The sequence below is a fragment of the Nothobranchius furzeri genome, chromosome 6 (assembly GCF_043380555.1).
Source record: "Nothobranchius furzeri strain GRZ-AD chromosome 6, NfurGRZ-RIMD1, whole genome shotgun sequence".
NCBI classification, from domain to species: Eukaryota; Metazoa; Chordata; class Actinopteri; order Cyprinodontiformes; family Nothobranchiidae; genus Nothobranchius; species Nothobranchius furzeri.
In genome coordinates, this window is record NC_091746.1 from 34995776 (window position 1) to 35013645 (window position 17870).

The following is a 17870-nucleotide window of genomic DNA, read 5'->3' on the forward strand; positions in this document are numbered from 1 at the left end:
ATATTTTAAAAAATTGGACATGTCTTCGTCACTTTCTGTGAGCCTGCTGTAGAGCCCTTGTGTTGACGCATCGTGGCGTGGTTATGCGCCAACGCAGACGGAGAAGTAAAGCAAGCGTTATTCTGTGATTTTAGGCAGAGGTAAGAAATATGTGGTTTTGTATTCCTGTCCTCAACCCAGAGAACAAGCCAGATCAAATGTTGCCCTACATTTGCTGTTGCATTGCTCCAAATTTCATACACATGTGCAAAGCAAAAGATCACTCTTCAGGGCATGACTTGAATTTGGTTCAAATACTGATTGAAAATCCATAACTAGTGGATCTTGTTGACTTCTCTAACTACAGTTGTACTGCAGGACTAGATAATTAGCCATTGTCTCACTTTGCTGAATAAATCTTCTAGAAAAGCACTGTAGTATTTTTAGAGAGAGATTAGCACCGTAGGTCAAACTTTTCCTATCCAACAAAACTGAAACTCCCAGCTTGATTTTAAGGATAAAGGTTTCCAGTGACCTGCTGTGTTCTTTCAGCTGCATATTTTGCCATTTTTAACGTAGTCTACTTTCATCCAAAAAACCTAGAAAAGCTGATGCATGTAAAATCACCCATTCCTGCTCTGCTGGGTGAGCAGCTTCTGCTTGCTGACAACAAAGACTAAGAGCAGAATGAGAGAAGCCATGACAAAGCTCTGCTTCTGCAGGGTGATCCTCTGTGGGGCTTAGCTCTGCCTGTTGCTGCTTTGTTGTCATGTAGTGGTAGACTACTGACTTTCATCCCAAATATGAACTCAGCAGCTCATAATATCTCATAGGACATGAGGGGGTATTTATATGCCTTAACGTTTACCTGAATGGCATTCTGGGAGGTGTTCAGCATGTTTTCAATTAACGTATCAAATTTATCTGAGTTACATGTCAAGCAGGAGCACGTGCTTTTTTTTTTTTACTGTCTCTTTCTTACACGTATGGGTTGAACTCACCATTACCATTACTTCATCAAGACTGTCACCCAAAATATTTGATCTGTATCCGGGACCATGAAATAAAGTTTGAGGTTTGTAAGAGAAAAATAGTTAAGTTGACATCAGAAAGAAGACATCAGAAAAATAAAAGAAAAGAAGCTATTGAGGCTTCCCTGCTGAGGTTTCTAATAGCTGTTGACTGGTGTGAGCCCTGGCTATCTTCTAATCACACGTTTTAAGCCTGGGCCTGGGAGCATTGAGCAAAAATCCTGATGACACTTCAGTTGTCAGGCCACTGGTCCTGGAGGATTGCCCTTAAACCCACCCAGTGTTTGGTCCTTCCATAAATCACACCGAAATTGAAGGACTGCATCTCAAGACAGTCTTTTTAACACCTAAATCTAACAGCTGAAATGTCTCGTCAGCCTTCATTAGTGTCTACAGGAGTGGATCATCACTAAATCAAACAATCAAAACAAAAACCAAATTAAACAAATCAGCTGTGATCCAAAACATGCAGGAAACGTGCTGGAAGCACCGGGCATATCAGCTTCATCGATTATAAGCTCAACAGGAGGTGGTCCGCCACTCTGAAGTGGGATATTTTGACCATGGAGGGCAGTGGGGGTCTGAGTGACATTTCATTAACCCTGTAAAGGATCATTTTAGCACATACTGAAAGAAAATATTTAAAAATATGAAAAGTCCAAAGTATTGCTTTGAAGGGGTTATTAAATATCTCACAAATAGCTCTGAAACGATCCCCCTCGGTGTGCACTTTGCCCAGAATGTACTGCAGCTGTAAATATTTGAAGACTTGTGCGAAGTGGCAGTCATGGTAAAAATAAGAACACCATTTTTCTTCTTTACCTGGGTGATCAAACATTGCTAATCGTGAAGAGCTAGGTCTTTCTTAGTGAGCTAATCCCATTGAGGGAGAGAAAAATCATCAGGGACAGACTGATTCAGGGGTCATCCATTAAAAAGGTTATCTAGAGAAGAAAACATGAATGATACCATCACAAAGAATGATGGAGAACAATGTTAATTCAACATAAAGTAGGATTAAGTCAGAACAAAGTGGCTGTGACAATATCAAAATGTTGTGTTAATGCCTTCAAAACTCCCATTGAAAATGTCGATCATCAACAGGGAATTCATATCCTTAAAACGCCATAGAAGCCTTAACTAAAATATCCATATTTAATCGTCAGGCATCATTGGGCAACATTTAGTCCATTTGTGCAGTTTTTTTTCCTTTTGTTGGTGGTGGGTGGGGGGTGGTGGTGGTGGTAGCAGTGTTTGTGCATATAAAATGTTGTCGCAAAACCTCTCTCTTGACATATTTAGAAAATCTATTTGAAACTTAGAAAAATGACCAAGGGGACACTATGAAGAAAAAAAAACACTACCCTCTTGTGACCTTTGAGGACAAAAACTTCCGCTCCAAAAAACTGGCTAGAAAAATGTATACATTCATATTTTGTATTTTATCTGTTTGCCTTTTTTCTGTTAGATCTGTTAAATTACTTCAGCCCTACTCAAACCTATAAAGTGTTTTATCAGTTTGAGGATTTTAACTCTTTAAATTCCAGTTTGATTACTCATTAATTACAAATCAGTCTTGGTCACATTGAAATATCTTTTAAAAAATTTAAAATTTTGCAGATTTGAAATTTGTCATCCTCATATGACTATCAAGGATTAAAACATCCCATTGACTTCCATTCAAACCACAGGTTTTGATCCTGTACGATCTGCAAAAAATAGCTATGCATTCTGAGATTTTAGGGTTTCATTTTGGGGAAAAGTAGTCAGATTTGTGATGTTTACTGTTCACCTCCAAATTCTGTCATTTCTCCATTAGTAGCCCAGGTGAGAAACCTTAACCATTTCTTTAGATCTTCTGCTGTTTGTATTTAAGTCAAAATGTCAACCTGACCTCTGAAACGTAAATAAAATACAGTTTCATGTTCTTACTGAACTTCAGTGTAGAAAACATAAACAATTAGCACGTTTATGCACCTGGCTGGAAGCAAATAGATTTTTTGGAAAATAACAAATTTTTGGTCTTTTCCTTTAACCACAGCAATGGCATTGAGTAATAAAACTAGATTTTGAAGGGTTAAAATGCTCAAAATGACTTAAGTTTTTATAGAATTTGTGCAGGCCTGAATTTGTTTAACCCTCCCACTGTCCTAATGGGTGTGACCCCCTGAGGAAAGTTGATCATTGAGCAGGGTTGATGGTTTATCCCTTGAGTCCATGTAGCAGGGGTGAGGAGTGAGCACCACCTCACCCCTGCCACGTGGACCTCAAGGGATAAACCATCAATCCTGCTCAATGGTCAACTTTCCTCGCGGGGTCACCCATAAAGACAGTGGGAGGGTTAAGAGATCTATGAAACAAAATCAAAATAAAATATGAATGTATATATTTTTTTACCACTTTTATGAATGAACGTTTTTGTCAAAAGAGGGCAGTAAATTAAATTCCCGCCTGAGGGTTAAGGCATTAAAATCCTTAACAATGAGCGAAGGTTAGATGAGCGATGGAGTTCTGAATTCTCTGCATGGATTGAATGAATCAATGACTGAGTAAGGAGTGGATGAGATGATTTCTCTTCATAGTCGAGAGTGAGGACCTGGGTGCTACTTGGCACGCTTGGGCCAATGAGAGATGGAGTCCCTGACAGAAATAGCAAATTATTTTTGTGAATTTTGAATTTGTGTTTTGCTTATTGAAATGCTTTCAATTCAGTAGACCAAACTAATTGTTGTAAAAACCAACACTTGTGTTGTTTTGTACTGTAGATCTATGTTACTCCTTCTGGTCTATGAAAACCCAGAAGAGGGCAACTCAATAAATAAACATGTGGAGGAGGCACAAGGAGAAATCCACTTACGGGAGTAAAAGGTTCATTAAACAAAAGGTGTCTCAGAAGACAACACCAGGAGATAAAACAGTGATATCAACAGAAATTATATGAGCAGAGAGATAATCCTAAAACCAAAATGCATCTAACTGACAACCAAGCTAATTACAAACACCTAAGAAAGGCAAATGGCTAATGGCCTCAAACTCAGTATAAAAATACGAAACCAAACTGGGGTCAGAGTCAAGCAGTCTGCAGGAGCACCAGCTTGGCTCAGCGTCACTCAGACATGGCAACAAGCGAAACTCTTCTAATGTCGTTACTCAAACAACAAATCGGACCAAACACGCTCCTCACCCAAGCTTGGCAGCGGGCTTATGCTGTCCAAGGTGCTGAAAGGGCAAAGTAGAGAGAGAGAGAGAGAGAGAGAGAGAGAGAGAGAGAGAGAGAGAGAGAGAGAGAGAGAGAGAGAGAGAGAGAGAGAGAGAGAGAGAGAGAGAGAGAGAGAGAGAGAGAGAGAGAGAGAGAGCTGGCGATAACCATTGCTGTGGCTCCGTGATGCTGAAGAACGGGTAGCCAAGACTCATAACTTTCTATAGTAACATTGTTGCCATGATGGGTCAATGTTTATAGCTCAGGTGGGCGATGTTATTGTTGTGACTGATTGGTGTAAATAAGTTAGTGTGTTTAAATGTGTAGCTCTTCTGTGTTTGGAATTGTTACTTTGTTGAAAGACTCCATTTATATTGTACCAGTGACCAGAATAAGGACATCTTAAGACATGTTTCTAATCTAGAATCTCTTCACAGACAGCTCTAATGTGCTTTAAGCTGCAGTGCTCTGTGTTGACTCTAAAAACTATTATAATTCCAAGCATTTCCGCTCTTGAATAAAAAAAAAATCATACCTTCCTCTTTGGAAACTTGTTTTTGTATTAGTTTAGATCAATATTCTTTCAGGAGTCCAGCCTACAGTAAACTTGAATTTAAAAATGCACATATTCATAAGTGGTAAGCACCACTGATTATTTATAATTTATTAATTTGGTAAGTCTTGCATTCATTTATTCTTTTGAGGTTTAATAAACCATCAGGTCAAATTAGCAGGTGTATTCATTCATGAGCTATCACCAGAAGCTATTCCTGATTTTATGTGGGAGTGTACAAACTGGGATATAGGTTAATCTGCATGCTTACAACGTATGCAGGTCGTCATTTACCCATTCATGTTAACCTGATTTTTTACAGGCTGGGATTTATCATAGGGTTTTACGTAAAAGGTTAAGTTCACATGATTTTATAATTCATATATTATTTTCTTTTAATTAATCTTTTTTTCTGTGAGCCACTTTCTGTAGAAGAATTCCAGCACTTTCTAAAAGTGCTTCATATGTTCCTTTATTAGTAAATGTACACATTTTTACTTATAAAGACCTTCCTGTTTGTTATTGCACCTCCAGCTGAAGGCTTTGGTTTATGCAACACCTTGTTTTCTATTGTGTATGCATGTGTCATTAGCCATGTAGAAAATGCTCTAGTTTAAAGATTTGTGTTTGTTTAGTTAGGCTGCATGGTGGAACATGGATAGCAATGTGGCTCCACTTGTAGTCTGAAGGTTGCTGGTTGGAACCCCTGCTGTGGTTTATCTGCACAGGGTTTGCATTTTCTCCTCAAAGGCCAAAATGTGTAAATTGGGTTAATTAGAGACTCCAAATTGTCCCTAGATTGAGCTGGTTGTGTGTCCTGTGTGGCTCTGAGATGGACTGGTGATTGGTCCTGGGAGTTCCCTGCTTCTCCAGACACCAGCTCCCTGTGACCCCACTGAGGAGTAAGTACATTTAAAAGATGAGTGAGTCTGAATGCAGTGTCTACCTAAAGGGGAATTTGAAAGGAGAACAACAAGGCTAAGTTGTAATCTTTATCAGTCTACTTATTTTTAGGTCAGTGGTCTTTACGAAACATGTTCATGAAGGTGTTTTGAACAAAATCATCACATTACACAATCCCACCAGCTCTCATCTTGATCTTTTCAGTCTCTTTTCAGAATCAGCTTTTTCAGGGTTCCGTCCCTTTAAAATCAAACAAGCTGTTGCTGGCCTCGTTTTATATTTATCCTTTTTATTGTACAGACTGTTGATGGTTTCATTATTATTGTTTCTTCATGATTGTGGATACAATACAGCAGGGCCCGTTCCAGACTAGCATATGTAAGCGGCAGACAGATTTGTGAAGGGGGCAGACTGCGGCGACGGAGGAGGAAAAAGCGTGTGCTGGTGGTGGAGGTGCTCTGGATGTTTTTGTCATGTGATTGGAATAGCGTTTTGTTAAACACTGACCTTCCCTTTCCTTCTATGTCCTTGAAACTCATTCATCACATCATAAATCGACCACAGCAGGAGTTCCCAAATTGAGGGTTGGACCTACCACTCTGCTCCATCTCTCTCCCTCCTCTTCCTCCCCCACAGGACCAAGGTCTTAAATTGGGTGGACTCCGCTTTCTCCATTTCTGCCCCCACTCTCCCAAAACCCCTCAAAAACTGTTCTGGCCCCTTCGCCTTAAAAACCCTTGTCAAGATTCATTTCAAAACTATTTTTAAGTTTATTTTTATTGTTGGATAAATAGCCTGTTTTATCTTGACTTTTTAGAGAGTCTCTGAGTGTATAGAAAAGCACTTTATAAATAAAATGTTTTATTATCCTATATTATGACCCCACGCCTGTCCTATTATGGTGTCCCACCTGAAGGCTGAGCTCCTGCTGATGTAGCTCCTAGACTCACTGAGGCATGTAAACCCCCAGACCAGAATAAGCTGGCAAAGCCTCAGGGGAAGCTGAAAACTAAATAGATAAAAACCAAAGTGCTGTACAGATAAAAAAGTTAAATGCAAAATAAAAACAAAAGCAGAATCATGGGTGGCACTAGCTAGGGTTTGCTAAAGCAATCCAAAGATTGGGCCTAGCAACAGATTAGCAACCCCATCTCTTGAACGCCCCCCTTCTCACCCCCAGACTGTCCCTCATTTTTGACAGCCTCCCTTTTCCTCTTCAAATCCAGCATAAACTGCGTGGAGAAAGCCTTGGCTAGCATCAAACCAGGAGGCGGGACCTTAGCGCAGGTCTGGAGCGTGTGGAGCTCTCCCAAACCGTCAAAACGAATGAGTTGAACAAGCTGGGTGAGGAACGTGCTGTTAAAAAAAAAGACTTGTTTCTGCTTTGACAGAGTCTTTGTGATGTTTCTGTCATTTCTCCTTGTCACGGCAACTGTGCAGAAACTCTGAGTCCCGGTAATTAGACAGGTTCATGTTAAAATCCAAAGACTATAACACAGATGAGGTGCTGGGTTGTGGCTAAACCATGTTAAAGCACATTACAAAGATGCTGAGGTTAAACAGAAGGCTTACTTATGATCTCAGAATTCTGAGAAAAAAAGTCAGAATTGTAAGATTAGATCTGACTTTTTTCAGAGAATTTGGTCTGTGATGAATTTTTCGCTTAAATGTTTAGAGATTTGTTGTCATTGTAGAATAAATACCTTGTATGTTTAAAGTAAGAAGAAAAATTGCGAGAATATGGTTATTTTTTATGGGATGTTATATTAGTGGAAAATAATTAGAAATTAAACATAAATGGATCTAAAAAATTACTGGCAGTTTTCTTATCATTCTGCTGTGGAAATTCAGTAGAAATTTTTAAATGAAAACTGATAAATAGCACATTTGTTTTGAATTTTACTTACATTTTTAAAAAGGATTTCACTGTTTTGAAATGATTGTAGCCAAAGTTACACAGAGCCACTTGTAGACGAGCTTGAGTTACCCCGGAACTGTGAGATAGTATGCACGCTTTTGCTGTTGAAGTTGAATTCAAGTAGACATGATGCGCGCGTGTGTGTGTGTGTGTGTGTGTGTGTGTGTGTGTGTGTGTGTGTGTGTGTGTGTGTGTGTGTGTGTGTGTGTGTGTGTGTGAGAAACAGTGATGTTGAAAGGCAGGATGCAAATTTTCACCTACTTCTGTACTTCATTTTGTTGCAGTGGAACTTCGTGTTGTTCCACATTTGGCACAACACCACCACCTGGTTTGGAATGTGGACCAGATTAACTCATATCACCATTTCTTAAGCCCAGCAAAGCAAACCAAGAAAAAGAAAAGAAGTTCTCTAATCCTCTCATAAAAGTCCTTTCATGTCCTCTCATATAATCAAGTCATTTCCAGAAATCAAAACAAACCCAGAAAACTCAGCCTGAATCCCTTAGTGGTAACTTCTTGTCAAAGCGCCTAAACTGAATTCTCCCCTGATCTTAAATCATTTGTCGCCTCTGCCTCATACCTCTTACAGTGCAACAGCACATGGCCATGGACTATGGTTTTGTATTGGCCACACTTACCTTACCGATGTTTCCTCCAAATTGCTAGCGTACTGTTTAATCCCTGTACCCAAATCTGAGTCAGTATATGATGGTCTCCTCTCCTGGTCCTCCTTGTTCTTCTCGTCTCTCCCATCTTCCTCTGGACAGATTAACACCATGTCCTTTTCATTTCCTCCTCTCACTGCTTTTGCCATCTTGCCTTCATTTTCTGTTTAATTATAGTCTTCCTTTCAGCCTTGGTGATATTTATGTTTAATTCAACCAGATCCTCTCTTGCAGCTTCCCTTGCCTATCTGCCTTCCATTGCCACTCGCATCATGATGTGTGTCTGCTTAGGCAGATTGGAAAGTGACCACCTCACCACTGTTGTAAAGCTGCTTCATCATGGTCCGTGATTTGTGATGGTTTTCACTAAAATCATGTCACTTGAAAGGAATGTAGAGGATTTCAAGAGCAGATGAAAAGATGCAGGAAATAATCCCCATGCAGAGGACAGCAAGAAAGGGACAATTTAGTCTTCACAAAACCCCCATGTGTCCGCTGGCTCAGTTCGACAACAATGCCTGTGGCAGGCAGCAGCTTCTCCTCAATATGAAACATGACTCATGTTTGATTGCCTGTAAAAGAGAACCCAAAGTACGCTTGCTCACTTCCTTTTAGCCTCCATTAACCTCAGACAGAAAGCAGAGAGCTGAGAGCTTCATAAATCCTGCAGGCCCTCTGGGTCCTCGTGGTCTCAGAAGGTGTCTTGTCCCCCACTGAGCCAGCAGAAAGTGGCTGTAGGGGGAGCGGGCCTGACTGACACAAAGAGTAATTAAATACAGTCTGCCACAAGTAATGAACAAGGAACCCGCAGAGAGTTATGAAAGGGCTTGATTTTTTTTAAATAACATTATTTGCATTTCAAATAGAAGTTCAGTCACACTTACAGTTAATTTTCATTAAAGTGGAAATCATACCTCTAGTAAATTTCCACAGGTAGCAAAACCTGAGAAAAGTTTGAGCACACAAACTTTTTCATAAAAAAAACTCCAGAATTCAAAAATGTTTTCCTTTTATTGTTTTTATTTTTTTATTTATTTTACTTTTTATATACTTTTAAATATGTGGCAATAAGATAAAACAGAACTTGAAATATCAACCCCACTTCCAACATCAACCCTCAACCAGCAGCCGTGCCAGAGGCCCAGGAGATAAAACCTGCAAGCCCCCAGGCCCGCTCGGAATTCAGCAGCTCGGGACCCAAGGGTGCCCATCCATGGCGGAAACCTAACAGAGCCCAAGGATCCGAACCCCACCAGGCCAATTTATGGCCTTTCCAATATTTTTTATGCTTTGCATTTGGGAGATGCAACCATCGGCATTGTGTTTATATGCATACAATACCATCTGTTCCAAAATGCCATCTCTGCTCAGTCAGATTGGTCCCGGAGGAAATCAGGAGGAAATCCCAAAGGTGTAGTGTTGGAGTAGAAGTAAAAGATTACATCAACCATCATAAAAATACAACAGGCATGATGAGTTTGCACTAATTCAGCTCAGACAGGATACTGTGAAAGTTTGCTTTTGTCCTTCACAAAGCAAACATGCGGACCTGCATATAGTTCAAACATCTGCCTACACCCTCTTGGATACATAGGTCAACTGGATGCAGTTGTTACTTGTACCAAATAAATAAATAAGTTCAAATTCAATATGGAGCCAGGATTATTGTAAAATATTTTTATTCATAGAATTACTTTAGGCTGAAAGCTACAGAATTGACAGTTTATATTTATGTTGTTGGGATCATAAGTGGTGTTGGATTTAAAGGCATATTCCACACGAAAACGAAATTTTGTTGACACATTTTCCTAGCGTTAGATAAGTGGGAGAAAACAATTTGCAACCAGTCCAGTCATTGTGTGTTTCTCAATGTCAAGGCACCTGGCCTCGCAAGGCGATGTCCTGCAAGGCCAGGTGCCTTGCTTACGAGGACACTGTCCTTCCTTGGTCAAAGAAAACGGTTAAATGGAACAGACTTGCATCACGTGACATGGGACGTAACTTTATATTTTATACGTATACGTTTCAATATAAATATATAATGAGGCTTTCACTTTTTTAATTGTGTATATATTTGTTAAATTAAATATATAAGTGAGCTACTACCCGCTAGCCACCAAAGCTGCAACTACTAAGCTAACTAACCAACCATAGATAACTTCTTTGGATATAAAAAACATTTTAGATATCAACCTGATCGACAATTGGTTGGATCACATTTAAACTTGAAATTTGCCCCTGAAGTAGCTGCCGGCTTCTGATCCTCCATCCTTTTGAAATACCGCACTGTATTCTGGGAAATTTTTCACCATGGCGAGGCTACAAGGCACCTCCCGTGTATCCTTGCTCAGCTAGCTAAACGGCTAACAAACAGAGAGAGAGTCCTCTGTAGAACATGAACATTGGAACACGCCTTGGTGGCTCCTGATGATATATCTCCTAAGCAACCGTGGCAGGACCAAGACATCAAGGCGAGGTTCCTTGGCATTGAGAAACATCCATTCTCCAGCTGAACTCCTTTAGCTTTAGCTTAGCGGAAAACACAGTAAGTGAATAATCCAACTAGCATTGTGAGTAAAAACATCCTTAAAATTGTTCAGTAGTGATCCCAATTCTGCTAGTGATCTATATAATCAGATTGACTGCAAGTGAAAATATGAAGTAGCATAACAGAGTCACAGGTGCCCTTTCAGATGGGACTTCACTGAAAGACGCAAGGCGGCTCCACTGCCCAACTGCACTTTTCTGGACTGAGATGTCTGATGTTCTTCCTGGAATCTGCTTTAGTCACTCCTCCAGTTTCGGGGTTAGTGCCCCGATGACCATGGGCCTCACCAATGTCTTCACACTGAGACATTCTGAAGTTCTTTTTTTGAGGCCCTGATACTTCTCTAGTTTCTTATTTTTTCCTGATGTTGCATTACTTGGTATCGCCACATCAACACAACTGTCCTTGGTTTGTTGGTTCGCCATCACCATTTTGTCAGTCTGGATCTGGAACTCCCACAGGAGCTCAGCTCTTTCGTTCTCAACCACCTTAGAGGGTGTTACCCACTTTGACCTTGGGGCTTCTAGTCCATACTTTACACCGATGTTTCTGTACACGATGCCAGCCACTTGATTGTGGCGTTCCATGTATGCTTTCCCCGCCAGCATCTTACATCCTGCAGTTATGTGGTGGACTGTCTCAGGAGCCTCTTTGCATGGCCTACACCTTGGGTCTTGTCTGGTGTGGTAGATCTTGGCCGCTGTTGCTCTGGTGTTCAGGGCCTGTTCCTGTGCAGCCATGATGAGTGCCACTGTGCTGTCCTTCAGACCAGCTCTTTTCTTTGGTAGGATTTCTTGATATCAGACACTTCAGTCTGTCAGTGGTACATCCCATGTAGGGGTTTGTCCTCCCACGATGGTATTTCCAGCACCTCCTCCTCTTTTCGCCATGGTCTGAGACATCCACTGAGCACGTCATATGGTGGGGACATGTCCCTGGTATCCCTGGCTCAAATGACACGTATGTCTCTTTCTCGCTGCTTGGTGAGAAACACAGAGAGAGTAGATCAATAACAAACAGTTGTTTGAGGTCCCAGAGTGGAACTAGTTATAATGAACCAGCCAGAGCCGAGCAGAGTTAACAGCCTGAGAGAAAGAATTTCAGCACTTGGTTTTAAAATGACAAACTGCATTTTTTGTGAGTTGGTTGATTTAATTGAATGGATTTTTGTTCTTTGCTCCATCTGTCCACATTGCTAAAGGAGCTGCTTGAAGTGTCTGCTGATTACCTTGAGTCTGTAGCACTCCCACATCATTATCAGGGATAACTGAAGCACAGTCACTGCTTCCTTTGTGCAGGATAAAATGTCCTGTCTAACTATTGAGAGACAGTAGCTGAGAAAAGGACAGTGTCTGAAAATCTGATTAATGTGACCTTTAATTATGGCCGTCCTCAGTCTAGTAACTGCTTTGTGAGAGCAAAGTGAGTTGTCACGCTTTTACGTGTGACCCTCATTGAAAACATGGCTGTAGGGGAAAACAAAGCTGTGGCATTTAAAGCTGATTGTGTTGTCCCAATAAGTAATAAATGTTTAGTTTGTTTTAAGATTGAGGACGAGCAGCAGGAAGCATGTTGCTTTTTGACTGATGGCATCATTACACAGCCATGGATCTGATGCTTCTTCACTGTGATGATGTGTTTAACCTTGTTTTCTTGTGTGTGTTGAGTGTGTGTGTGCATCTGTTTGGTTTGGTGATTAGCTCCTTTGTTTTGACTTGATAATCTCTTTAATTAACAGTCCCTGAGTGGGACGCTCATTTGCATATTTACATATTTGCATGGCTTATGAGCTGCTGGTTGCCTCTCTTGCTCAGCATCAAAGCAGCTTGCCCTTGGTCGCCCCCGTCATCTACTGTGTTCTGCTTCATCTCTGCAGGGTTACCTCACCTTCATTCCTCCCTTTAAAAATTGATCCACCACTCCTCATCTCTGCTGTAAGCCAACGGGATGCTTTTTGACGAGCACAGAGGAAATGAGATGAATCGGGGGATGTTTTTGTGTAAACCTATACACAAACACACACTGAGAGTAAGTAAGCGGGACGTCTGCGTTGACGGTGTCCTCTGTGACCTACAGCAAAGAGGCAGCTATTTCCATCATGCCACCACATCACCTCACTGACCATGTAATGGAGCGCTGCCATCACTAGATTGGCTCCCTCGCCTTAAAACACCACTCATCTGCTGCAGTCTGCGTCATTGCCGCTGGGTTTGAAAAAGCAGTTTAGCTTGGCGTGCCTCAGTGCACAGGGTGTGTGAGTGTTTGCATGTCATTACAGCGAGCGTTCACCATTTGATGGGGGTCATGAGGGACCTGATACACATAAATTCTTCTATTTGCCATAGGTGTCCTGCTGGGAAAATCCAACAAGTGTATTAAAGTAAAGCTCTATTGTTGACCCTGCTGAAGGTCTTAGAGGGCCATTTCCTACAGATTACATAAGTATTGTTTCTGATTTGTATGTAGCAACACAAACACACATCATCACATGATGGGGGTGCTGGGATTTCTTATAAGATTTAAAAAGTTTGCTGTCTTGTATTTTATGTATTTATTTATTTTGACAAGTATAAATTTTTTTCCAGAATTCCACCTCCTGAAATACAAAAAAAAAGTACAAAATATTGTAAATACATTACTTAAATGAGCAGAGTGTTTTTTTTTACTAAGTGATTACTACAGATGTACATAGTCATTATGATGTGACCGTTTGGTTCATGCACATTAAGCTCAGATTTTAGCATTTTAGCAATCAGTTAATGAGTTACGAGCATGTTCATACTGTTTTATAGGTCTGATGAGTGGCCCTGCATCTAATGAGAGGGCATTTTTACTTTAGGCCTTAACAGAAATATGCTTTTAGAGAATTCATGCAATAATGTGAATTATAGTTGGTAATGCTGCACAAGGCAGCAACATTTATAGTGATTTGCTGTTAACACTTTGGCTGAATTTCACATGACAGATGTTGATGTTGATTCTTAAAGATGTAGTGTTGAAGATTGACTAATTTTTTATTAAAAATGACCAATGAGATGTGATAATTCCATATAAATATGAAATATCGATCTGATTGATCTTTGAATGTTTGTAAAAATGAATTTATTTATTTTCCCTAAACTACTGATTGTACAAGACGAAGTATGAATAGTGGATATGTGATGAGATGGATATGAAGTGATTTAATGTGATGTGTGGAATGTTGTAACGGAAGCTACGTAGATGTTGTGGCAAACCTTATTAAGTATCTGAGAGAATTTGTAGAGTCTGTGTTGTAAAACAATTTGGCTGTATGTTGGTTTAATTAGAGATTTATTTATGAATAAACCAACCGACGCAATCTGTGTCAAATACTCACCTTCTGTGTGGAGATTCTTGTGCGATCCAGGGGGTCACGAGGTCATGCTGGTCACTTCCAGTGGACTGAAGCTCTGATATCAACAGCCAGTAGATTAGCTCCGATAGGACCCGTCTAGTCTGAGATCTCTCCAGGTGAAGACAAGAAGCTGGAAGGCTTGTTTGCTTCTAAGTCTGTTTGCTTGGCTCTTAGAAGAGCCTTTTGTCTGATATCAGCCGCAGCGTTGCTGAGAGGTTTTGACCCGAGGTCAAAAGATGGGATGGTTTCAAAATTGCTGTTCGGGAGTCAGCGAGAAACTGAATAAATCAGGAAGTAATTATTGTTTTATGAAACCCAGTTGGCAAATTTGGCAAATCAGAATTTGACACGTTTGAAGGCTTTACCAAAACATTTCTCAGACATCACGCCTTCACTCAGATCCTCGGGGAGGTTAATTCTTTGTGTGAATGAGAATGTTTTAAAAACACTTATGTGAAGTGGATAATAACATTAATAAGTATCTTATTACAATGTGTATGAGTGTAGATATTGATTACTTACTATCAAACATATCCTGATCTGGTGTAGATAAGATCTTAAATGGATCATTGCAGGAGCAATATTAGCGTTAAAGCCATCATTGGTTGAAGCACAGATTGTTCAAACATTTGATTTAAACATCATGTTCATTCAACACATATGATTATTCCAATTTATAAGCTGTAAAGTTATTTATAATTCCAGATGACTTTTCCTCAGAGTGAAAATGCAGGAGTCTGCATGAGACCTTGGGTGTGAATGTTTTGACTTCTTGCAGAAGCAACAACTGGGACAGATGCATGTTTGGATTTGGGGCCTAACAGATGGTGTTTTCCGGTCTGCAAATGAAAGGTTATTATGTGATCAATATGTAGGTGAAAATTTGACCACTTGGTACATTACGAGGAGATTTCTATGAAAAAAGAGTTTTACATATAAGGTCATCCATTATTGTTGGTATTACAGACAGCCATGTGTCGTGTTACACTGACCGCCAGCTGTATGGTGTAAATTTTGGACATCCTCAGAACAACACTGTTGGACATCAGACCATAGAGAAAAAAGCTTCTAGTTTCATTTAAGAAGCCCATCAGAATTCTGAGTAAAAACTGTCAGACATAACAGACTTAGGAAGGCTGCTGTCAGAAAAAAAATGTACATTGTACAGCTGAGTGTGACACGATGAGTGTAATACTGGCAGTGCAACAGAAATGGTGTATAACTGCTCCTAAGTTATACTGATGTGTGTGTGTGTGTGTGTGTGTGTGTGTGTGTGTGTGTGTGTGTGTGTGTGTGTGTGTGTGTGTGTGTGTGTGTGTGTGGCAGGGCTGGCCAATGAATTTAATTTTGAATAATCATTAAAAGAAAATTAGCTGATTATTTATTCCTCCTTCTCAGTTTATACTGTACTCCATGCTGCTCCAAGGTGCAAATCAAGCACACCTACCACTGAAGTGTTCCCAACTTAACAATGTGGTCACCATTTGTAAGAACTGTCTAGACCCTCTTAACGGCTCTTTTTTATTTATTTATTTATTTTTTTTTTTTTTCAAAATTCACCTAGCCAACAAACTAGCAACATTTCAGACAACCCTTAGCTAATGTATGTTTTTTGTTGCCGATATGCAGGTTAGGAAAACGCCCAGCCTGTGCTCCCAACATTTTGGAAAAGAAATGATGTGCGCGCGTGGAGCATGATCACGTTACCTTGACTGACCAATCATAAATCAAACCAGCTGTTTCACAAGCTAAATAGATTCAACGTACCTTGAACCACATCTGAAGTGGTTGTTTATTTTATCATGGCTGCAAACTCTCACACAATGAGCATGAGACACACATTTATTTTCACACCATCACAACACACCTCCAATTTCTCACGCTGATAAATACTAGTTTATCAACCTGAGCACCACTGTTCACACTCCCCTATGGCACTGTTTTATTTGACTCCCACTATCATGTTCTGCGTCCTGCGTCCTCCTCATGTGACTCCTATTCAGCGTCCCTGTGCTCCTGTCTTGCTCTGTGTCCCTGTGGTCCCCAGCCCCTCCTGTTCTCTCTCCAGGTTCTCCTCTTGTGTCTTCTTTATTATCATCAGCTCTCTCTAGGCTTCCCTCAGGTGCCCTCCTAATCACTCCCTGTTAGTCCCTACTTGATTTTATATTAGTTCTCCTCATCCCTCTAGTTATTAGTTGTTTATATTTGCCCTCAGTCTCTAAGCTTAGTTATCAGTGTTTTATAGGTTTAGGTTTATCTGCCCTCCTGCTTGTTTATTTCCCCCATTTAAATTATCGTATGCATCGGCCTTCCCTCCAGCTCTCACTACTCACACCTGTCACCTGTTCCCCTGATCACCTCCCTCTGTGTTTAAAAACCCTGTCTTGTCCTTCAGTGTTTGTCGGTCCATTGTATGTGTCTGTGCTGTGCTGTGCTGTGCTGTGCTGTGCTGTGCTGTGCTGTGCTGTGCTGTGCTGTGCTGTGCTGTTCCCTCCTGTGTTTTGCGTGAGTCCGTGCTTATGTTTCGAGCTCCTGTTTTGTTTTTGACCGCTGGATTAAACCTCTGCCTTAAAAATAAAGAAATTACTTCTAAACATCCGCTCCTGCCTAGAGTGATCTGGTGTTCTGCGTTTTTGGGTCCTAACCTCCTGCTCAGCGTGACACCCACGAGAAATACATTTGTGTTATCAGCACTAATGAAAGATTGTGCTAAATAACTGAGATCTCAGTTTGAATCTAAATAATTGTGATTATCATTTTTGCCACAATCGAGCAAGCCAAGTGTGTGTGTGTGTGTGTGTGTGTTTGCTTGCAGAATCCAATGATGTATTTCCTTCACACCATCTTTACTCACACTAGTCACACTGTGTCCTCAAAGTTTGAACCCATTTTGTTCACATGTTTAAAGTGTTGCAGCTGCCAGAGAATCAATTAGGTTTCTGCTGCTGGAGACCACTTTTGTTTTCCTGAACTGTTTTCTCCCTCTCCCACGGGGCAACTGAGTACATGCATTTTTCAAAGTGAAGCATTTAAAATGTTACACATTTCCACATCATTTTAAGTGATATTTACTCATGTTTAAAAATGTATCTGCTGTGAAAGAACCTTGGATTGGTGATTTGTTGGCCTCCCTGTCCTATTCTGAAGCTAGCTATGCTGCTGGGCTTTTGCAGTCTCTGCAGCTGATTGAAGATTGGGTCTACAAATAATAGGCATTCCTGTTGTTCAGCTGGAAGTTTACAGATTTCCAAGGTGAACCTATAGATGGTGGTTTTTAAAGTTTTAAAATTCAGCAGCACCTAAACAGCACAACACTGAGTATGCAGAAACCAACATCAGCAAATGCGATTCAACCACCTTCTTCTTGAAAAGGAGGACTGGGACAAAACCAATGTTGAAAATATCCAAAAATAACTTCCAGAGGGGAAAGCTTTAGGGTAGCTTCAGTGAATAAAACCAGCAGCCTTTACATTCATAAAAATTTTAACATGTTTTTCTATCTTGTTTTATGTTTAAGTGGATTGTAAATCATTGAGGGCATGAAAATCCTGAAAGTAAAAAATATATATAAACTCCCCAAACCATGTGTAACATTAGCTAAACGCTTTTACTGGTGGTTACAGTGTAGAATGTGCAGCATAAGAAACATTCACTCAAAGGCTGATTGTTACAAGCCAATTTACCGGGCTAGCTCTACT

The 17870-nt window shown here is 40.4% G+C and overlaps 1 protein-coding gene across 2 annotated transcripts in view; it reads left to right on the forward strand.

The window, feature by feature from the left end:
* Window positions 1-17870, forward strand: part of gfra2b (GDNF family receptor alpha 2b) — a 303407-nt gene that overhangs the window by 213319 nt on the left and 72218 nt on the right. The window lies entirely within an intron of this gene.